This window comes from Haematobia irritans, chromosome 3 (assembly GCF_050003625.1).
Source record: "Haematobia irritans isolate KBUSLIRL chromosome 3, ASM5000362v1, whole genome shotgun sequence".
NCBI lineage: Eukaryota > Metazoa > Arthropoda > Insecta > Diptera > Muscidae > Haematobia > Haematobia irritans.
In genome coordinates, this window is record NC_134399.1 from 2,025,479 (window position 1) to 2,049,839 (window position 24,361).

Here is a 24,361-nt window from a genome sequence, read left to right on the forward strand (position 1 = left end):
GTCTGACTGGCCGGCTAAATGTATGAATGGTTGGGAGAAACATAAGCAGATACTTGTTACACCAAAAGAAATATTTTTTTTTGTGGATATACCATAATAAGAATAACAATTTAGTTTTGAGTGTATGTATTGTGATATTTATGTTTGTAGAAATAATTTAAATTTAATTAAAAATAAATTTAGATCCTAATTGAAAGGACTAAAGAAGTCATCCGGAAACCGGTCTTAAAACTTAGAACGTAGAAGTGATTTTATATGGTATGATAGCTATGCGAAGTGATTGGCATGGCATAGGTAGCACTCACTGACATTAGAGAAGTCAGTCCTAGCTACGCCACCGCTGAATGTATAAGGTTGGTTGGGGTATCATATACACAGCATCACAACACAGAAAAAAATATCACCAAAATATTTCCAATTAAAATGTTAATTGAAGTTGAAAATTCTTTCAATTAATAAATTAATTGATACAATTAACTTTTTAATCAAGATAGAAACATTAAGTTAATTAAGTCAATGATTGAAATTTTTAAAAATTTTAATTAAAAAATTAATTGATACAATTAACTTTTTAATCAAATTCGGAAGACTAAGTCAGTTAAAAAAAGTGATGAACAGTTTTTAAAGTTTTTAATTAAAAATGTATTTGAAACAATCAATTGTTAATCCAAATAAAAACTATAAGCCAATTCAGAAAGTAATTTAAAGTAGTTACCTTTTTTAATTAATAAATTAATTGACTTTTGCAATCAACATCAATTAAATTTATAATTGAATCAATTAAAAAATTAATTGAAATTTGCTATTGAAATAAATTAATTTTTTAATCAAGAAGTTTTTTCTATGTCCAATTAAAACTGTGATTGATACTGTCATTTTCGTGAATGAAGACATTTCAATTAAACAATTAATTGGATCAATTAATTTCGTGATTGAATCAGAAAATATTGTTTATTGTTTGAAGATTTTAACTCTTTTTCGATTTTGTTTTGCGTTCCGACAATTCAAGCGTACACTAATATCCAAAATATTTGTCTAGGTTTCGTATATTCAAAGCCTCACTTTTTTTGTCGGTGTACGAGTACATCTTTAATATGATGATGACTTATCAAATGGACATTTTCGGTGGCTAATATCTAAAAGAAAGAAACCTTTTATTTATAAGTAATCATAATTATAAGCTTCTTTTCTTACTTTTGAGACACTTTCATACATCCACCAATCATTCTAACTTGGATGAGTGGGGCAGTGGCACAGAGGTTTGGTGGAAAATACCTTATTTTTATGATATTTATTTTTTTGTTCGTAGTTTTCGTGGAGAAGCTCATAATTTATTGTCATTTCTTTTGGGGCAGAAGTTAAACACTTATATATCAGCGACCATAATTGTATTCTTGTATTTCGCATTAGTTTCTATTGCCCATATCATCTTCTTGGTCAATGTGCATTTAATGCCGTCTAAACGAAAGTGTAATTTGTGAATGCCTTGAAGGGTTCCATAGTTAATGGTATTTTCGGGAAGAAGCAAAAGAATGAAATATAAATTTATTATTTTTTATATTTTACTAGCTACACTGAAAAAAAAAAATTATGCTATGTTTCAAGTAAAAAACGTCTTTAAAATAAAGAGTTGAAAAACATGACCTACATTTGAACGATTTTTTGCTTTGTAGTCAAGATGCAAAAAGACAATCAATTTAGAGACAATTTCATCAAATTTAAAGAATTTTTCTGAATTATTAGAGTCATGTTGACCTTAGCCCAAACATTTTTTCTTTCATGTTATGATACTCATTTTTAAGTCAAATCACTTAATTATAAGGACAACACGACTTCATTGAAAAGTTTATCGACTTTTGGACAAGGAAAAAAACTGTATATTAGAGAAATGCTTCTTCTATGCAAGCAAAATTTGCATTCGTATTTTAAAGCCATGAAATCTTTGACCTCACGACAATATTTGTTTCAGTGTATGGACTTTGCATGTTGAAAACCTTTTACAAAACCCTGAAAAAAACTACTTAATTACAAAAGCTATAGGGGCTATTTTACCCAGAAAAAAAAATTGGAAGTTCTTCTAAATACACATCTTTAAAAGCACATCCAAAAATGTCCTCCCAAAGATGTGTTTTATTTTAACTGAACAGGAAAATGATTTGAGTCAAGTTTTTATAACAAGTTGTTAGAACACGCTATTTTTAATGGGAAATTTAAAATTTTATTGTCTCAAATAGGTTAAAAACAGATTAAGAATTAATAAAATGGTACAAATACATTTTGCCGAAAAAAATGCAAAATCCTTTCTAGAAAAATTGCGAATTTTTAAAATATTTGATGTCAATCGTTCCAGACAAGTGCATTAAAATGCACTTTTAAAAATTATTTATTCGTCAAAATATCACAAAATTTCTTAATTTCCAATTCAGTGCAACGGGTGTTGAAATGGTGGACATCCGTCCTATGACAAGCACATGTTTCGGATCCAAACGGAACTACTTTTATGGCAACGCTTTTTTTTGCTAGGATATTAAGGATGTGTATTTTATATTATGAATGGATACATTTTTGTTTTTAAGATGCTACATCAACTAGTGTTATTCGAATATTCGAAGGATGGAAGGGAAGAAAAGCCTAAAATGATTCAGAAGGTGATTTTTAATTGAAAGGATTATGCAATGTGTATTCGGAACCAATACTCTAAGTAGATCCACTTTCAAACAAAGCGAATTTGTTGCAGTCCAGAATATGCATAGAAAACAGTAGACCTGTGCCCAATTCCCCAATATTTTCCACAATTTTATTTAGCAGATAGATAAGGTAGCAACTATAAAATACCATTTTTATACCCTCCACCATAGGATGGGGGTATATTAACTTTGTCATTCCGTTTGTAACACATCGAAATATTACTCTAAGACCCCATAAAGTATATATATTCTGGGTCGTGGTAAAATTCGGAGTCGATCTGAGCATGTCCGTCCGTCCGTCCGTCTGTTGATATCACGCTAACTTCCGAAAGAAACAAGCTATCGACTTGAAACTTGGCACAAGTAGTTGTTATTGATGTAGGTCGGATGGTATTGCAAATGGGCCATATCGGTCCACTTTTACGTATAGCCCCCATATAAACGGACCCCCAAATTTGGCTTGACGATCCTCTAAGAGAAGCAAATTTCATCCGATCCGTACATTTGGTACATGGTGTTGGTATATGATCTCTAATAACCATGCAAAAATTGGTCCACATCGGTCCATAATTATATATAGCCCCCATATAAAGCGATCCTCCGATTTGGCTTGCCGAGCCTCTAAGAGAAGCAAATTTCATCCGATCCGGCTGAAATTTGGTACATGGTGTTGGTATATGGTCTCTAACAACCATGCAAAAAGTCCACATCGGTCCATAATTATATATAGCCCCATATAAACCGATCCCCAGATTTGGCTTGCGGAGCCTCTAAGAGAAGCAAATTACATCCGATCCGATTGAAATTAGGTACATGGTGTCAGCATATGATCTCTAACAACCATGAAAAAATTGGTCCACATCGGTCCATAATTATATATAGCCCCCATATAAACCGATCCCGAGATTTGGTTTTGGAGCCACTTGGAGGAGCAAATTTCATCCGAGTCAGCTGAAATTTGGTACATTGTGCTAGTATATGGCCGTTAACAACCATGCCTAACTAGGTCCATATCGGTCTATAGTTATATATAGCCCCCAAGTAAATCGATCCCCAATCACACAAAAATTGGTCCATATCAAGTTCATAATTGTATATAGCCCACATATAAGCGACCCCCATATTTCAATTCTGGCTCTCTACGTACCGTGCAAAAGTCCATATCGATTCGTAATTATTTTTTGTCTAATATATACCACGTATGGACTAACTCACAATTTAGAGAACGAAGAAGTTTTAATATACCACAAACCAATTAATTCGATTGTGGATGACAGTCTTTCGCAGAAGTTTCTACGCAATCCATGGTGGAAGGTGCATAAGATTCGGCCTGGCCGAACTTACGGCCGTATATACTTGTTATTAATATTTGCAATCTGTTCTTGCTTCGGTTTTTTTTTTCGATTTATATTTGTGTCACAACTCTCAACTCGAATTGAATATTTCTAAGGGCCCAAAAGAATGTTATTGCTTCCTTTGTTAACATCATACCACCAATTATAGCGTTTCCTTTAGTTTCCCATTAGCTGAAGAAACCACAGCTAATCACTCATAATATTATCTTGCGGTTTAGGAAATTTTATATTTAGCCATAGCGTTATCATGGATACTTTCCAGCTAATGTAGGAATAAGGGAACTTGGTGTTAGTCCCTGTAAATTACACGGTTCTATAAAATTGAATTTTTTTCTATCGCTGACGATCGAATAAAATTAACAAACAAGAAAAAGGGCAATGCGAAAAACACTCCAAAAGGAGTACTCTATCATATTTCACTGAGAGTATTGTCAAGAAGTCATGTCTTATTAGTTTTACAGGCACATTCATCAAATCTATTCCTGAAATGGAGAAAAAAGCGACAGCGCCATCATCAGTGCAAGCGATAGCACTTCGAATAAAAGTGGTTGTGGTAACTTTGATATCATCGGTAGCAAAAACTATGTGGCTGCTGTGGATTGTTTCCAAGGTAAACTTAACAGATATTTCCAAGCTCTTTCTTCTCAAATGAAAAAAAAAAAATCATCTAGATGGCATACTTTTTTTCAAAAGTGGGTAAGTACGAATGAAAAGCCAATTCCTTTCCCCCCATTTATAATTTCATCAGTCTCTCCAGACTCCAGATATTATTAAGGGTAATATGTGGTTTTTGTTTATTTTTCCATTGTTACTTTTATGCTTGCCCACCATAGCTACGATATATGCACTAAAAACTGCTTCCATGATTTGAGGAAAAACTTTGCAGTTCAACAGCTCTCAGTTGGTGTAGTTTTTCATAGTCATTTGAAGGGGCGTTCATTTTTGCCCTAATTTATATACAAATGAAATGGATCTCATGTTCGCCACTCTTATAATGAAGTCATGGCATCGTCTTGTCTTTACTTTAATATATGTAAATTTTCCGCTTTTCCACTGTTAATGCATGCCCATAATTGCAGATGCCGGTGTAGGTTGCTTTAGGCTGTTCCCATGACTAATCATTGATTAACATTAACAAATTGTGAGAAAATTTTGATTGAATGAGACCAACAGGTATGAACTTGAAGTAAGAAATCCCAACTATCCACAGGAGTAGGATATTAAGAATGGGTTGAGATATAAACAAGGAAGTAATTATGGCACAGATTATTTTAAAGTAAAGTTAAATAAATTTATTTGCAGAATTGGGGTATGTGGGAACTATATCTAAAATTATGGACCCATATTAACCTTCAAATGCAAAGCTGACGATTTTTAATTTTCTATTTAGCGTTTCATTAAAATTTATTTCCCTTTTAAAATGGAAAAGATATTGTGTGCTTTTTTATTTTTAAGGGTCGATTTTTATTGTGGGTTTGAAGGGCTCAAAGTTTGTATCATAGAATAGGTTAGGTTAGGTGACAGCCCGATGTATCAGGCTCACTTAGATTATTCAATCCATTGTGATACCACAGTGGTGAACTTCTTTTTTATCACTGTTAGTGCTGTCCGATTCCATGTTAAGCTCAATGCAAAGGGACATCCTTTTTATAGCCACATTGCGGTGAAACCACTTAGAGAAGCTTTAAAACGCTCAGAAATGCCACCAGCATTACTGAGGTGGGATAATCCACCGCTGAAAAACTTTATGGTGTTCTGTCGAAGCAGGAATCGAACCCACGACCTTGTGTATGCAAAGCGGGTATGCAAACCATTGCACCACGGTGGCTCTCTGTAGCATATAATGAAACTAGTTTTTGTGCAGTTCGAAAAATTGTTATATCCGTCTGATACTTGATATAGTCCACTTAAAAACCAATTTTTCGGTTTCAATTATTTTGCTTTAGATATTGTTCATCTTAAGGTAACTACTCGGTAATTTTCCTCGCAAATCTCTGTCCTCCTTTGAAAACATCTACCTTCATCAGCATTTCCTGTGAGAAGTGCTAAAACGTGGCACAAAACATGCCACTCGCATCAAACGATGGTACACTCAAAAGTTTCACAAAAAGTTGAATAATATTCATAAACGTATTTATAACAGTGTTTTATATATGTCCATTTCACACTGTTAGAAAAACATGTTTTTCATATGTTCCGATATAAACAAAATGTGTTTCGGGCACGATTTTAAACCACAATATATTTAAGTGCGAACATGTAATGTTCCTAAACTAACACTAAATGTTTGGGACATCTATGTTAATATGTTAGAATATATTATGTTTGGGGCATCAATGTTTCATAAAAATCATATGTGTGAATACAAACATATATAAATTTACAAATTTCGACTAAACATACATATGTTGTGATATTTTATTCAAAGCGACAGAGAGAGTATAGAGAGAAATAGAGATGGAAACCGGGAGAGTTGACGAAAGATATCAATATAACACAGCAAGAGAGTCAAAAGAGAACAATTTCTGTGAAACCGCTTGTATGTTGTTTCGGAAAACTGTTTTATGATAAGGCCAAAAATTTGATATGTTTAAGACTAAATATTATTTAATTTGAATAAAGAGAATATACATTCTGAACCAAGAGAATAGACATTTGAAAAACAAACAGCTTATGTTTTCGCCTTGAGAGCAGCATTTTATGTATGTGTGGACATGTGTTTTGTTTATCATTTTGGCATTATGGGCACAATTTTTTTCTTGGTTCGTTAAAAGAAATCAGGGGTCTTCATAAAAATAACGAAAGGTCACTATACTCTTTTTAGAGTTGGGACAGTAAAATGAAATAAGGAGGAAATAGTGAAAAATTACACAGTAAAATGTAAAAAAACAAACTTTAGTTCCTCTTTATTAAAAAGTAGTCCACGAGGAGTTGACGGACACCATCAAATATAAAAGCGGGCATTAAGTTCGAGTTTTACAGCTAAAGCAATTTAAAAAGTTTATTTTCTTTAAAATGAATTATTAAAGAAAAATAAAAGGAATTTTAGAGCGATGGTGTTAAATGCTAGTAAAAAACTGTTCACTCCTAAATAAATTTATGTTTATATTATAGAATTATGTATGTATGTTTATACTCGACTCCACGTTCTTCTTTTGTTAGTTTTTGAATTCCTTCCAAATTTTAAAGTTTTGTACAAAAACAGTTTTTTATTACAAGATTGTTATTTTTGCAATAAAAAATAATATTTTATCCAAAAATCAGTCAATTTCGTTTATATCAAGCACTGTTACTGACTATAAATCTTTAATAACACACATTTCGAAGTTTCATTTAAAAAAAATTAATATAGTATAAATATAAATGTGTAAATTAAAAAAAAAAAAACAAAAAAAAAAATGTTCGGTCGGAGCAGGGATTGAACCCACGACCCTTTGCATGCAAGGCAGACATGCTAACCACTGCTCCACGTGGCAAACAAATGTATGTTTCTGTTAAATAATGTTATGTTTGCATGGGCTCGTGGGCGCTGCAAACTATGCCATATAAATGTAACTTAAAACGATAATTATCTACTGGTGACTATAACAGCTACGTAGCCCAGTGGATAGTGTGTTGGCTTACAAACTGTATGGTCCTCGGTTCGATTCTCCGTGCAGGCGAAAGGTAAAATTTAAAAAATTTATAAAAGTGAATAATTTCTTCAACATTATTTGTATTACAGAGAAAGGTTCCATTAACTAAAAAATTTCGTGGAAGTGAAATTTACGAGTATGTTAGGGAATGAGCACAATCGTGTTTGGGAAAAATTCTTCCAAGCATATAATATTTTTGGCTCAAAATGCTTCCAAACATATAATATGTTCACATAAAACAAACATATTAATGTTTCGGCAGTATGCAATAATATATGTGCTTCCTGCAAAATATGTTTGGAACATATGTTAAAGAAGCGATTTTTTTTGAGGGTGCATTAAAAACCATTGCTAGAGATTTAATATTAAGGAGATTAACCCTATTTATCTGCAATACAAAAATTTATTTGCATACTTTTAGGCGGTACATGTTTCCTCTGAAAAAATTATAGTAAAGGGAAAATTATTCACAAATGTGGTATTCAACACGTAAACTGGAGTACTTGTTTAGACACCGATCATATCTACACGGACGAAAAAGACTGTTTGGGTGTAAAAATTATATGTTTGGAACTCAAATTTTTTAACACAATATTTTTAAGTGCAAGCATATAATGTTCATAAACTAGCATAACATGTATTTGGGACATATATGTTAATATGTTAGAACATATTATGTTTGGGACATAAAATGTTTGTAAATATAATATGCTTAGATGCAAAAATATATTAATTGGGAAATAGCCTATAAACATATATGTATTCAGAAAGAGAGTATGCTGTAAGTAAAATAATGGAAGTAACCAATTGGCGTCTTAAAAATATATCCACACAAAGAAAATGTCATTCAATTTTTTTTCTACCAGTGTATGCCCTAAGGTGAAACATAATAATTTTTAACAATACAAATAATATTTTGTTTGGACCAATCCTGAAAATATACGAGCCCTAACCACAATTAATTCGTACACTGAAAATTTTTCAACAATGTAATATTAAAATTTGTATATCTTCTGAACTATAATGACTACACACACAAATTTTTACTTTTCTTAAATGTCATTTTATTCTCTTTTAGAATACATTAGAAAAGTTACATATTAAAAAACAGACTTTTCAAAAAGCAATTATAAACGAAAGTTCATTATTTTAAACAAAAATATTGTGACCACTATTAATTCGTTCAGTCTCAAATTTTCATAGTTAGAATTGTGTAACGCCACCTTTATTTTTTAAAACAGCATCGATCTGCTTTGGCATAGTCCTGACTAGTTTCTGACAGTCTTCTGGGGTTATCGAGTCCCAAATTTCCTGAATTTTTGACTTTAACCCTATAATAGTCTTTTGTGGATCATTTCGAAGTTTTCTTTTCATAATAGCCCACACATTTTCTATCGGGTTAAGGTCTGGACTGGAAGAAGACCAGTCCAGGACCTCGATTCCATTTTCTTCCAGCCACTTTTTCGTTTTTTTGGCAATATGGGAAGAAGCTCCATCTTGTTGGAATATGTATTCCCCGCAGTCTGCTAATTTCGATACCGACGGAATCAGATTTTCCTCCAAGATTCTAATGTATTTTTCTGCATTTACGATCCCATCTATGAAATGGAGCTGACCTACACCTTTTGATGACATACATCCCCATACCATAACGCTAGCTGGAAACTTGACGGTACGTTTTAAACAGTCTTTGTGGTATGCCTCGTTTTTTTACGTATTACCCTTTTTCTTGCATCACCAACACATACATCGAACTTGGATTCGTCGCTGAAGATAATACTGTCCCATTGCCGTTGTACCCAAGGGCGTCTCTCTTTCGACCATAACAGACGTTTTTTCATTTGGGCCGCTGTAAGCAATGGCTTTTGCTTGGCCTAAATAATTAAATATATGAATTATCAAGTTGATTTCGATATAACGGGTTAATCTTTAACTTACTTTATAGAAATTATAACCTATGCTTTTCAGTTGCAATCGGGTCCACTCACGTTTTACGGGCTTTCCAATTGCTTCAGACCACTTTAAGGCTATATCGCGAATAGTGCTACGACGATTTTGTTTAATAATATTTGCCAAAGCTCTTTTATCCCGAAGACTTATTTTGGAAGTCCGACCTCTGTTGGAAACATTATTGCCAAAATTTCCGCATACTTTGTATTTGCTAACAATACTTTGTATTGTTTATCTTGGAATTCTAAGATCGGTAGAAATTTGTCCATACGTCTTTCCCGATTTGAACTTATCAATGATTAAATGATTAAAATTCGAATTTCCTCGCAAAGAGGTTTACCACGTGTCATTGTTAGAAATGATGCAAATTACAATAAAATGAATAGAAAAAATTATTTTTTTTACTTCTTTGCATTCCTATTCTCTTGTTGTAACGGTACATTTGCAATTTTTGTTTACATTTTGATCTATTCATTTAGACTGAGCGCAATTTATACACTGAACGAATTAATAGTGGTCAAATAATTTTTAATAAATAATAAAGGCTTTTTTGTTTATCTATTTTTTTTAACATTTTCATACAGTATTTAGGATTTTTATAAAATGAATGTATAGCAAATAAAACGACCTTTCAGAAAAGTACAAACTTGTTGGTGTAATTAACATAATTAAATATTAATTCCGGCGTTTGTGGCTAAAGAGTGAAAAAATAGCTGGTGTACGAATTAAATGTGGTTAGGGCTCGTATATGCTTGAAGCAAAATGTGTTTGGGGTACATGTTACAGAAGCGATTTTTTGGCGGTCTATAATCTTAGCCTTAACTAATGCCCCATGTTTAATCATCTGAGCAATGTATATGACACAAAAGCAAGACAACAATTCAATTCAAGATAAAATCTATACCGTGAAATACAGTAATCCTAAATCCTAAGTTTTAACCAAGATCGCCAAAATGCGGCATTAAGTATTAGACGGTTAAAAGTATTTGAATGAATTGAATTAACAAGTGTCATAATATGACAAAAAGATGGCACAAAAATGTAAAAAGTATGCCATTTAGAAGCACAACTAAGATATGGTACAAAAGTATCACCACTTGAAAAAAGTGGCACAACGATAACACTGACATTTGCTGATCCCTTACGGTTTCCATAACATTGCTTTTTTACTTGCCATTTCCCCAAGGAACATATTTTCACAAAATCTTTAGTTGGTTTTGTTCATTAAAATTAAAATTGCTAGCAAGATAATGGGAAATCATCAAAATTGAGGTTTTGTTGGTTTTTCTCGGGTTTTTCTTTCACTACTGATTTGGTTTTGCTGCTGCCAGTGATTCCTCTAAGCCAGTTAAAGAATAAAGTATTGGAAAATGGAGCCAAGTATCTCTAGCCAAGCATATTGAGCTGTGGTTTGATGGACCATCATTGCTCCATTGACATGGCTTTCTTGCTGTGGCTGGCATGGTGATATAAGGTAAATGTGGTTTACTGGGCTTCCAGCAATTTCATATAAATTTTCACTAAGATTCGCACAAATTGTCATTATGTCTTCATCAGTGTACAAAAATGAGTTTCAGTAAAAACAACGTACCAAGTCTTGGGGCGAAAGGAAGAGAATATGAAGAAAAATTAGGGAAAACACTCACAAAAAAAAAAAATAAAAAATAAACTAAAATATGTTGTGGAATTTATTAGAGAAAATGATCAGTTTTTGTGAATGGCTTGAAATTCGGCTTAAGGGTGATACGGTCAAAATTTGGTCAATATAAACTTGACGTATTTCTTTCAATTTTGCATTAAAAAACCTGAACACCCATCATTTTGAAGGTGTGTGTGTAGAATGTTGCTCCTATTTTAATTTTGGAATTCACTCTTCAGTTGTCAAAATGCCGTCCAAGCAAGAAGAGCAGCGTATCAAAATTTTGCTCACGCATCGCGAAAATCCGAGCTACTCGCACGCAAAGCTGGCAAAATCGCTAAAAGTTGCCAAATCAACCGTTACAAATGTAATTAAAGTGTTTGGGGAACGTTTGTCGACAGCCAAGAAGTCTGGATCGGGGGGAAATCGAAAACCGGAAGCCGTTGAGACGACAAAGAGAGTTGCCGGTAGTTTCAAGCGAAACCCTAACCTCTCTCTCCGAGATGCCGCTAATAAGCTGGGTGTATCGTCTACAACTGTGCATCGAGCCAAAAAACGAGCCGGACTATCGACTTACAAGAAGGTAGTGACTCCAAATCGCGATGATAAACAAAATACGACGGCTAAAGCGCCATCCCGGAGGCTGTACACGACGATGCTGACGAAGTTTGACTGCGTGGTAATGGACGACGAAACCTACGTCAAAGCCGACTACAAGCAGCTTCCGGGACAGGAGTTTTATACGGCAAAAGGAAGGGGAAAGGTAGCAGATATTTTCAAGCACATAAAACTGTCAAAGTTCGCAAAAGAAATATCTGGTTTGGCAAGCCATCTGTACCTGTGGCTTGAAAAGCAGCATTTTCATAGCTTCCGGGACTGTCAACCAAGAAATTTACGTGGAAGAGTGTTTGAATAAACGTCTGCTGCCTTTCCTGAAGAGACACGGTTGTTCCGTACTGTTTTGGCCGGATTTGGCATCTTGCCATTACGGTAAAAAGGCAATGGAGTGGTACGCCGCCAACAACGTGCAGGTGGTTCCCAAGGACAAGAACCCTCCCAACACGCCAGAGCTCCGCCCAATTGAGAAATACTGGGCTATTGTCAAGCGGAACCTAAAGAAGACCAAAAAAAATGCTAAGGACGAGCAGCAGTTCAAGGCAAACTGGCTTTCTGCGGCGAAGAAGGTGGACAAGGTGGCTGTACAAAATCTGATGGCAGGTGTCAAGCGTGAGGCCCGGCAATTCGGATTTGGAAAAGCGAAAGCCTAACTGAATATTTTTCCTGAATTTTTTACTAATTGAACTTGAAAAAGAAATTTAATTTGATTTTTTAAATAAACGATTTCACCGATTTACACGCGTTTTCCCTTGACCAAATTTTGACCGTATCACCCTTTATTACTATCAACCACAACAAAATAATTTAATATGGCCCCTAATTAGAATTGCTCCAAAATGTATCCTTATATTTGGCTTCCTGATGGTACTACAGACATATTTTATGTCGTGATATATTTTTCTTATATTTAATCCGATCCGCTTGAAATTCGGGTTATTTTTGTATATTTTTTCCATTAGAGGAAGAAGTATTGCTCGCACAGTTCCATCAGTAACTATGGACATAACAAAATTGTTATATTTGTGAGCTATTGCTTTTAGGAGAATTTCATGTATTAGGTTCGTCGAGAAGTTTAGGTATTAGTTACAGTATGATCAGAGATGGTCTGTATCAAACTTTTTTAGGTTTGCGACTGTCGCAAAGTTGTAAACGTCACATACACGTCGTAAATGTAGAAAAAGTAACAAAAGTCGCTAACTCAAAATACTTTAGTCGCGTCAGCTAGGCAGCGAATTCGATGATATGCAAGACGATTGTATGTGCGAAGACGTTTCAATTCTTAGGAATGTTCACAATTTTCGGTTTCAGTCCCCACATTTTCCCTATTGGCTTTTGCACGAGTACAGGGTAACCGTGGATTTTCTCGTCCTTACTTAGCTTTATGGCTTGACCGTGGGAAAACTTTCACAAATTTCTGCAGAAACTCACAGCGAATGCTGTCAAACTAAATTGAAAAATGTTCAGGATTTCTTCTATTCGAAATTAGGTTTTTTACAGTAGGTTTACGACTTTTGCGACATACGTATTTTACGGTCGCAAATGTATGTCGCAAAAGTCACAGTTTGTGACAGGCCAACCCTGAGTATGATATTTCAGGCTCATTTCATCTATGCAGTCCATGGTGATATCAGAGGTGGTGAGGGTACATAAGATTCCTCCCATTGTAATTTGTAGTCATATTGCTTCCTCATACTTCTGTACTTTTCTTGAGTGTAAACGTCTAGAACTTAACTTTCTTCAGCTACTGTAACAAATCATAGATGAAAAATCATGATAGGCTGTCTGTTAACTGCAGCTACTGCCACTGTTGCTGTCATTGAAACTTTGTTACTTTCCTCTTGCAGCGACTTTTGTCTCCTTAAAGATTTTTCTTTTATCCTTCGTAATTGTGAAAATGCAATAGCCTCCAGACCTCAAATGCAGTTTAACAGTTGCACTTTTGCCCATAATCTCTGCCGACCCTGTAATCGCAATATGTCGCTATATTCCTGGTTAAACTATAGTTTAAGGGCATATTGTTGTAGTTGTCAGCAGGAGCAACATCGAAAAGTTGACGTTTTTGCGGTTTATCTTTGGTTTGATGATAAATTGCTTCAGCTATGCCAAGTTATGAGAACAACCCGGCTGGTAGTATATACAACAAAATTTTCCACTTTTTCCTTGAGATGATTTTAATGCTCGTCTCCCTCTTTCTCCAGCAAGAAGTCTAGTGGCCGTATGATGTTGATCATACGGCCACCGAAGGGTGGCGAATGAAATGTTTTAAGTCATTGAAAAATATTTGCTTGCATAAATGGGTATTGGCAAATACAGACCATGCAAGAGTTACATTTTCCTTTGGCCATAACCATCAAAAAGGGCCATTGATGTGTTGTTTGTATGTCTGTCTGTCTGCCTGTATGAGCTTTACTCATTCACCAAGAAAGCAAAAACTGAAAATTTAGGACATTCAAAGTGGTGTCTGGTGTGAACAAAAATACTGAAATATTTTAACTTTCACATTTGGATAATACGTACGATGTTGTTGTTGTTATTTTTATTTTTGGGTTATTCATGTAAAAAATCGTAAGTGAAAAGGTTAACATGAAATGCATATTTTTCCCATGACCAATAATTCGTGAAGGACGAAATTGAGAAAACAAAAAACATGGGACAGAAATAAACTTACAAATACGAGTAAAATTGAAATAGATGTGAGTTACTTGAAATTTAAAGAGAAGTAAAGGACAAGACTGGTAGTCATTTTCAAATTGGAAGAGAAAAGATAGATTTCCAGACCTCCTTCAACGTACGTATGGCGCTAAAACTAATTTTGCAGTTTCTAACTTCAATTTTCTTTAACAAGTAAATAAACTATTTCTAATAAATTTTCGTGAATTTGTCGAAAAATATTTACTTATTTTTCTTTTGTAATATAGCTTACCTAAAGGTATATAAAATTAACCTAAAATAAGTGTACTTTTATATATCTTAATATGGTGAGTTCCCTTCGTCTACATATTGTAATTGAAGGGACTGAACCAATTTACCTAAATTTACTGAGAGAGTGAGGGACATCTTTTAAAACCGCTTAGTTGAAACTCTTAATTTTTATTTATTAATTAACAGAGTTCCTGTAGCGATAATAGAAATAATGGACATTAGTTTTTAAAATTCACTACAATCTACCTTATTGAAAACTATTAACTAACAACCAGATCAAACTTTATCACTATTCTTATGGATGAATTAAAAATGTGGAATTGTTCTTCCTTTTGTTAAGGAATTTATGATCTTTTCTATTTGCCGCATAGCATTTCTCTGTGCCAACAATTTCTCAGGGGAGAAATTGCACTGAAATTAGGTCGGTAAACACAGTCGTCTATCTTCTGGCAAATGAAGTAGAAATGAGCATGGTTTATAAATAACTTTAGAGTTTTTTTTTATTTCATAAAATACTGCATGCTAATGTAGATATACTAATCGTACTTGTGTGATCCTCTAGGTATTCTTATTTAAAGGTGTTTTGTTGTTTCGGTCGCTGTGTCTGTTCTTCTTAGCTATCCTCTAGTAAAATGCTTAGAGTATGTCAGCTAAGCGATTAATGCACTTTTGCTACAGCATCATCTTGCAGCAATACTGGCGTCTTTGAAAATTTCCAACAACCTAGCCCCAATCATCATTAGTCTTAGAAAACAAACAATATCCCTGGCCAGCAATTGCATCTAGCCAGCATACATTCCATTCATCCCACATTGATGAGGTGGTTGAGCATAGTGCTAAGTGCGTACGATTGAGTGGAATTTCCCAAATCTATTTTTAGGCAAAAGAGACCATAATCATATTTGTTTTGATTTCGAAGGTTTATTTTTATAATTTCATTTTTATTTCTAGCAAAAAAAAAATATTTTTGGTTAAATTTTATATGATTTTTTAATATCTCTCAAATATGTGCTAAATAGTCATAACACTTTTATCACTTTTGTAAACAAGCGCATAGATTTTGAAAAATTACCAAAAATACATATAGATTCTGAAATGTTTCATTGACTGTAGATCATAGCAGACATAGTGACAACATATGAGTCACCCGTGGGAAAATAGCTGCTAGCCAACATATTTGAATATTTAGATTTTGTAAATTTTTATGAAAATTTAATTTTGTGCTGAAAAGGGGACGACCGAATTTATTGACCTATTGTATGTTGTTGTAATAAAAGCTTTTAAAAAACGCTGTTTGTTACAACATTTACACGTAATAATTTCAAATCCAAATTGATGGACTATTATACAAGATTATTAATCACATTAATACAAGATATATCCATCAAATAAAAACGATGATATGGGGTTATATATGCTCCATTTCCAACCATTTACACTGGTGGAAAAAAGCTTCGTTATATTGAAGAACAATTGAAGCATACACCCTTGCATAAGAATGGCCATGAGTTCCAGTTTCGGTGCGAAGGTTTAGTCTTGGTCTCTGGTATAGTAAGATGGTTCTTTATGAGCGTAATATAATTTAATGGGGCCCGGGCGCAAGTGGCGATTTTTTATCCAATAGAATCTTGGAGTAATTTCTTAGTTGTGTAGTTCTAGCTCTAATATTCTACAGTCGAAATCGTTGGGAAGTATTTTACAAACTCTGGGGCGATCCTCATGCTAAGAGAAATAGTGTTTGGAAACACTGCTTGCTTACTGAGAAGGCCCAGTTCCTTATATCTACGATCGTGTGTTGTAGAAAAAAAATCTTCTTGTAGCTTTTGTCAATTGCCCATATTCATAATAATTTACTGATAGTTTATCGAAGGAATTTGTATGGTAATAGTAGGTTTAAAGTTTACGTCAACTTTTATGAATATGGGGGAATATCTTTATTTATTCCTGGTCTCTGGTGATCAAGATGGTTCTCTCTATGGGGGTCATGATTGTTATTTTTGGCGTTGTGCTGTCGAGAAGACAATTGATTAAAATTTTCTTACCAACATTAGTTCTTTTTATGGGAATAACTTCTAATTCCAGTTATTAGATTTCTTGGCACTATACATTTCATACTAAGCAAATTTTAACAATTCAATCATTCTATTGATATATCTGTTAACCCATTGCACACCAAGACAATTTAAAATAAAAAAAAATGTTAAATTCATTTATATATTTACACTGAAATTCAGTTAAAAAATATTAAAAAAAAACAACACACACACACACAAAACAAGTATATACGGCCGTAAGTTCGGCCAGGCCGAAGCTTATGTACCCTCCACCATGGATTGCGTAGAAACTTCTACTGAAGCCGATGGCAAGGTATCTTAAAACTTCCTAACACCGTAATATATACCACATAGTCCATACGTGGTATATATTAAACTAAAAAAGGCTGATTAAATACGTATATAATTAAGTTTAAAGTTTCTATAGAAATAAAATTTTGACAACATTTTCTATAGAAGTAAAATTTTGACAAAACTTTATATAGAAATAAAATTTGGAAAAAATTTCCTATAGAAATAAAATTTTGTCAAAATTTTCTATAGAAATGAAATTTTGACAAAATATTCTATAGAAATAACATTTTGACAAAATTTTTCTATAGAAATAACATTTTGACAATGTTTTCTATAAAAATAAAATGTTGGTAGATTATTTTTGGCTCGAGTGTGTGATTGGGGATCGCCTATATATAACTATAGACCGATATGGACCAATTTTGGCATGGTTATTAGCGGCCTTATACTAACACCAGGTTGCAAATTTTAACCGGATCGGATGAATTTTGCTCCTCCATGAGGCTCCGGAGATCAAATCTGGGGAACGGTTTATATGGGGGCTATATATAATTATGGACCGATATGGACCAATTCTTGCGTGTTTGTTAGAGACCACTTTCTAACAACCATGTTCCAAATTTCAACCGGATCGGATGAATTTTGCTCCTCCAAGAGGCTCCGGAGGTCAAATCTGGGGATCGGCTTATATGGGGGCTATATATAATTATGGGTCGATGTGGACCAATTTTTGCATGGTCATTAGAGAACATATACCAACACCATGTACCAAAATTTCAGTCGGATCGGATGAAACTTACTTCTCTTAGAGGCTCCGCAAGCCAAATCGGGGGATCGGTTTATATGGGGGCTATATATAATTATGAACCGATGTCGACCAATTTTTGCATGGTTGTTAGAGACCATATACTAACACCATGTACCAAATTTCAGCCGGATCGGATGAAATTTGCTTTTCTTAGAGCAATCGCAAGCCAAATTTGGGGGTCCCTTTATTTGGGGGCTATACGTAAAAGTGGACTGATATGGACCAATTTTTGCATGCTTGTTAGAGACCATATACTAACATCATGTACAAAATTTCAGCCGGATCGGATGAAATTTGCTTCTCTTAGAGCAATTGTTTATATGGAGGCTATACGTTTATATGGGGGCTATACGTAAAAGTGGACCGATATGGCCCATTTGCAATACCATCCGACCTACATCAATAACAACTACTTGTGCCAAGTTTCAAGTCGATAGCTTGTTTCGTTCGGAAGTTAGCGTGATTTCAGAAACGTTGCCCAATTTCATTATTAAGTTCTGCGATGTTAAATTTTGCCAATTTTTTGTTCTCAAGCGAGTACAATGGCAAGAAATGGGTTAAGTGATAGATTATTTCTATAAATCAAAAAGAAAATTTTCCTTATTTCAAAGCTTTCAGGATTCGTGCCCTAAACAAAAATTATAAATTTTCTTCAAATTAAAATGTAATTTAAAGAAATTTGTCCTTAAATTGTATGTCTTAAAATTTAGGTCGTTAAGGTTATACATTTTGAATCTGTCTTTTCAGTCTTGAATCAGCGCCTCCTTTCCAATTATGTACATCCGATTTTATTTTCTTATATTGTGCAACAACAAAAATATCCCTAGTATCCAATGAAGCTTTGTACGTTAATACACATGGGCTTCCTGAAGGTCCTTTTATTGCTTTGTGCTTCTTTGACTTTTTGTCAAGGCGGCATTTTACTTTTATCTTCGTAAAAAAACATTCGAATCAAATGAATCCTTCAAACGAAGTAGGCAATAACAACAACATTGTATACAGTGGGAGCACCCAAGACTGTTGCAGCCGAACATAAATCACCAGCAAAAACACAAAAAACAACCTATGCGTTTATGTTTATTAAAAAGGACAGCTGGTCTTAAAAGCTTTTGCTGCACAGCATAGCACTGTTTTGCAGAGAAGAGCAATAATTTTATGTTTTCCAATATTTAAGAGTGAGAGACTCTTAAATAACTGGACGTGAGAGAGATAGAGAGAACAAATATTTATTTCTTTTCACTTCATTTTTATTTTCTCTACTAAAGCTCTTTGGCTTCTTGGTGTTTTACGAACACCTGCTAGTATTTTGTGGATTTGAGCATGCGCCAAAATGGGCGAATATATTTACAGAGTTGATTTGCAATGCCACTAAAAAAGTATGTGTTTGGTTCAGTTGTGTAATTAAGTATTATTTGTTTATTTAAGTATTAATTGTTGATTTTATTTATTTGTTATTTTCTTAATTGAAAATTAGTTAGTTTTTTGGCGTATATGAAGCATTTGATTTAGAAGGGCATAAATGAACTGTCTAAAAAAAAATCTAACCCAGAAATCCAAAATCGTTCCATGGGAAACATATCGAGATATGAAGAAGTGAATACCTAATCTTCCACAGAAAAATAAATAAAATGTCTGGAAAAGTTCTCACTTCCTGGGTTCTATGTCTTAGGCTCAAAACAGTTTCTCAATCCATAGATGTCACTCTGGATGTAAATGTAATAAATCAGTTCTGTTGAGAATTATAAAACCATGCGTATATTGAAAAAAGTCCAGTAGACTTGTTATCATCAGACCTAAAGTAAAGTGGCCAGGATTGTGCCTGGATTAAATATTGGGATAGTGAACTTATTTAGGCAGGGGACAAATTGAACAATCAAAAAATATTGCGGGTAACACTGAGAGATACCATCGATTCCATAGTAAATCGTGAAGTTCGAGTTTATGAGGCCGTATATCTTTTGGCCTATATGCATATGTCCACATAAGCCATTATTTAACTGTGATTGAATTTTCGTTCAGGGAATTGAAATGACGATCCAATCAAGTGTGTAGAGCCAGTATAGGGTTTAATCAAAAATGTCACTGCGATTTTTTGAAAACGTACATACTTAATAAAAATTGCTTAAATTTGTTCTCACATGTATATCTTTCGCTTCACATGCATGCAGACAACTACAGATTCTTCAGCAGCATTAAAAAATATAGGCACTTGTATCTATATATTGAGACCAGCAAAGTCGGCTCAATTTTTGATATAGATTCCATCTGTATATCCCGCTTAATTTTTATTATCGTATATATACTGAGTATACGATATTATCGTATATATACTTGTTATCACATACATCAATTTTCGATAGATAAACCCTCATCATAAACTTGGAATTAACCTTAAAAATTAAGAGTAAATTATTTGAATGTGGAATTAAAACTGAAAAACACTTTGGGTTGTTTATTTGAATTTATTTGAAATAGATCATTCCAAATAAATCCAACTCTGTAACATCCTTCAACTATCCGGAGCCAAACATTATATTTTCCAGCATGTCGTCCAGAAATAGTATTTTCTATTTCTGCTACCACACAGCTACAACTCTGTGTATGGGCATGTGCCATTGAAAGCTTTACACATTGTATCGGGTTGTGTTTTGGTACCCGTGGAGCTTTTCTAATGTCTATTTGCAGCGGTGCTGAGCGAAAATCCACAGACCAGCAGCAGAACTCAGTGTCCGTGTGGCATATACTCGAACGATTTGTGGTGGAAAAATTGCGGAAAACGAAAGGCAATCGAGCCAAACAGACAAATACATTTTTTTTGCACAACAAAGGAAGAAGAACAGAAAACTTTGGCAAAAAATATCTATGGAGAAAAGTTAATTGAAAAGAAATAAAAAAAAGTTCGGTGTGAAATATGTGAAATGTTGAGCTAAAAAATGGATATAATATAGAATTTGGTTTTGGGAATTTCCAAAAACAGAAAAAATAAGATTTTTGTCAGAGCAAAGAAAAAGCAAAGAAAATTAGAATATTAAGAGCAGCAGCTAGCAAGCAAAGTCACGGAAAAAAGCTAAATCCCAAAAAGAAACGAAACAAAAAATAAAAGAAAATCCAAAACCAAAGCAATGAAATTTCAACGAAAAGGGAAATTTTGATAAAAGCTACAATAACAACAACTAACACGGGTGGTAGAACACCACTGTCAACACTCCCAACGCCACCACCAGAAATAATAATAACAACAACAACACAAGCACCACCTAATGCCACCAACACCATTTCCATCTCCACAAATGCCATCAACAAACCCGCTAAACTGAAATGGTGCCCTAGAAATTGAAACGTCGACAACAATAATTACAATAAAAAAATAATAAAGAAAAACTTGCTGCTGCTGCTCAAGTGTTTTTGTGCGGAATAATTAAAACAACAACATAAACAACAATTGCAACAACAACATCAATATCATTATCGACAACATCATCATTATCGTCTCAGTAATAACGGGAAGGAGAAGGCATAAGTAGGTACATGATAACATACATACATACATAAATATGTTGGTGATTGACAGTGTTGCCAACACGTTTTAATTTGCAATTTCATTACCATATGATTATAAGAAGATCTTGTTTTTAATAGAAAATGCCAAATATCAAAAATTTACTTTGCCAATCCGGACAAGATGTTGCAATTTAAAAAATGTTTCTTCTATAATTTACTACTAATGCATTAAAGCCAGTATTATGCTCGGTTTTTCATAGCAAAAATCTGCTTAAATTCGAGGTTTATGTTTTTATACCCTTCACCACTACTGTGGTACAGGGTATAATAAGTTTGTGCATTTGTATGTAACGCCAAGAAGGAAAAGTCTGAGACCCATCGTTTAGTACACCGATCGTCTTAGAATTAAATTCTGAGTCGATTTAGCGATGTCCGTCTGTCTGTCTGTCCGTCTGTCTGTCTGTCCGTCTGTCTGTCTGTCCGTCTGTCTGTCTGTCCGTCTGTCTGTCTGTCTGTTGATGTATTTTTGTGTGCAAAGTACAGCTCGCAGTTTTAGTCCGATTGTCCTAAAATTTGGTATAGTGTCCTGTTTCGGCTCAGAGACGATCCCTATTGATTTTGGAAAAAATCGGTTCAGATTTAGATATAGCTGCCATATATATTTTTCACCGATCTGGTCATAATTGGCGTGTATATCAACCGATCTTCCTCAAATTCAGTACATGCGAATATTTTAAGAGTCTCGACAAACTTGCAAAATATCAGCCAAATCGGTTCAGATTTAGATATAGCTCCCATATATAGCTTTCGCCCGATTTACACTCATTTGCCCACAGAGGCCAATTTTTTGGTCAGATTTAGTTGAAATTTTGCACAGGGAGTAGAATTTGCATTATAGCTATGCGTGTCAAATTTGGTTGAAATCGGTTCAGATTTAGATATAGCTCCCATATATAGCTTTCGCCCGATTTACACTCATATGACCACCGAGGCCAATTTTTTACTACGATTTAATTGAAATTTTGCACAGGGAGTAGAATTAGCCTTGTAGCTATGCGTGCCAAATTTGGTTGACATCGGTTCAGATTTAGATATAGCTCCCATATATATGTTTTTTCTGATTTCGACGAAAATGGTCAAAATACCAACATTTTCATTGTTAAATCGGCACTGCTTAGTCGAAAAGTTGTAAAAATGACTCTAATTTTCCTAAACTTCTAATACATATATATCGAGCGATAAATCATAAATAAACTTTTGCGAAGTTTCCTTAAAATTGCTTCAGATTTAAATGTTTCCCATTTTTTTACTAAAATTGTGTTCCACCCTAGTGCATTAGCCAACTTGAATTTTGAGTCTATGGATCTTGTAAAAGTCTATCAAATTCTGTCCAAATCGAGTGATATTTAAATATATGTATTTGGGACAAACCTTTATATATAGCCCCCAACACATTTGACGGATGTGATATTGTATCGAAAATTTAGATCTACAAAGTGGTGCAGGGTATAATATAGTCGGCCCCGCCCGACTTTAGACTTTCCTTACTTGTTTTATATTTACTTTAATTTCTAAACAAATACATAATTGTACTCAAATTATATGTGGATTCTTCTTTTGCATACAGTTTATGTCAGGATTTATGCTTGCCGTAATAATCTATATTTAATCAGTTTCAAGGCGTAACCGTGATATCTTCCAATAACATCGCATTATGACTTCCCCGTTGTACTTCAATATGATACGATTTGCTAACTTAAATAGGTTAGGACAAATTTTCTTGGTGCCACTTTATTCAATATATAATAAGGCAGTTCTTCGCCTTCTTGGCTCAACTGTGAAGAGGCTTCCATATCAGGTAAAAAATAAAGTGCTCATATATCTCATCCTGGAGTCCAGGACTTGATGTCAGCTATGTGTCATTCCCACTGTCTAACTTTATTTCCAATACAGGGTTGACAAGGTTGACACTTTTGTACTTTTGTGGTACTATTTCAGTAACATAAGTACAGTGGTACCCCCGTGATAATATATGTAGCTTTTGCTACCTTCTTTAAGTTTATAAATTAAATTATGAAAGCTATAAAAACCAGTTTATTCAATTGCAATTGAATCCCATGGGATATATCACTCAAATTAAATAGAAAATGTTATTTGTGAACGCCCCCATGATGATTGCAATATGTTATAATGGTGATAAATATGTATGCATCCGAATGAGACAGATCCTAAATACGCTTTGCTAATCATGAGAATCTCCAGTTGAGTTAGTCTAGCCTTGAAAATCCACAGCTCCATTTAATTATATTTTTCAAGATATCTATATGACTTTGGTTCCAAACTTCATGAAATTTGGTTTTGGTAATACACGATATACTCAAAGGGTACATAGGCAATTTATGAATTAAATCATTATTTCAAGAAATACCCCTATAAAACCATGGCAATCGGTATGAAAAGTAAGCATGCTAACCATTTGATTATGGCGAATTATTAAGCATGAATGAAAAGGCCTTCATCACCAAAATGAAAAAAAGTACTTTTTGCCTTAGAATTTTTTTTGTCGATGATTTAGCACAACTCCAAGAATGCTCTTTATCATCCCTAGTCGAATATATTATTAACACATTCAACACTGCGATCTGCTATGCCATCTTCGAAACTAGGAATTACGTACTTATATTCCGTCTTTATGAAGGATTTAAGTTCAAGCCGCTTTTCTTCGTCTGCTTGGTTCTGTGGGGGACTCTCTGTATGATTTCTGATATTACACCAGCCACTGTCAGTGCAACATCAACTTTGTGCCCAATTCTTTTATTTATTCTTATTCCCTATATTGTCATTCCTATTGGTTCTTATTCTAAGGGCTGGAGATTTCTTAAGGGGTGCTGCTATTTT

At 34.0% G+C, this 24,361-nt stretch overlaps 1 protein-coding gene across 5 annotated transcripts in view; it reads left to right on the forward strand.

The window, feature by feature from the left end:
• Shal (Potassium voltage-gated channel protein Shal) overlaps positions 1-24,361 on the forward strand; it is a 216,371-nt gene that overhangs the window by 154,319 nt on the left and 37,691 nt on the right. The window contains exon 1 of one of the 5 annotated variants that reach the window (XM_075299494.1): positions 20,658-21,486. The exons of 1 other annotated variant lie outside the window; for it this stretch is intronic. The gene's annotated coding sequence lies outside the window, so the exon portion shown is untranslated. Of the gene's footprint in view, positions 1-20,657; positions 21,487-24,361 lie in introns of those variants that run through there. 3 more of the 5 variants (XM_075299493.1, XM_075299497.1, XM_075299498.1) reach the window with 3 other exon arrangements.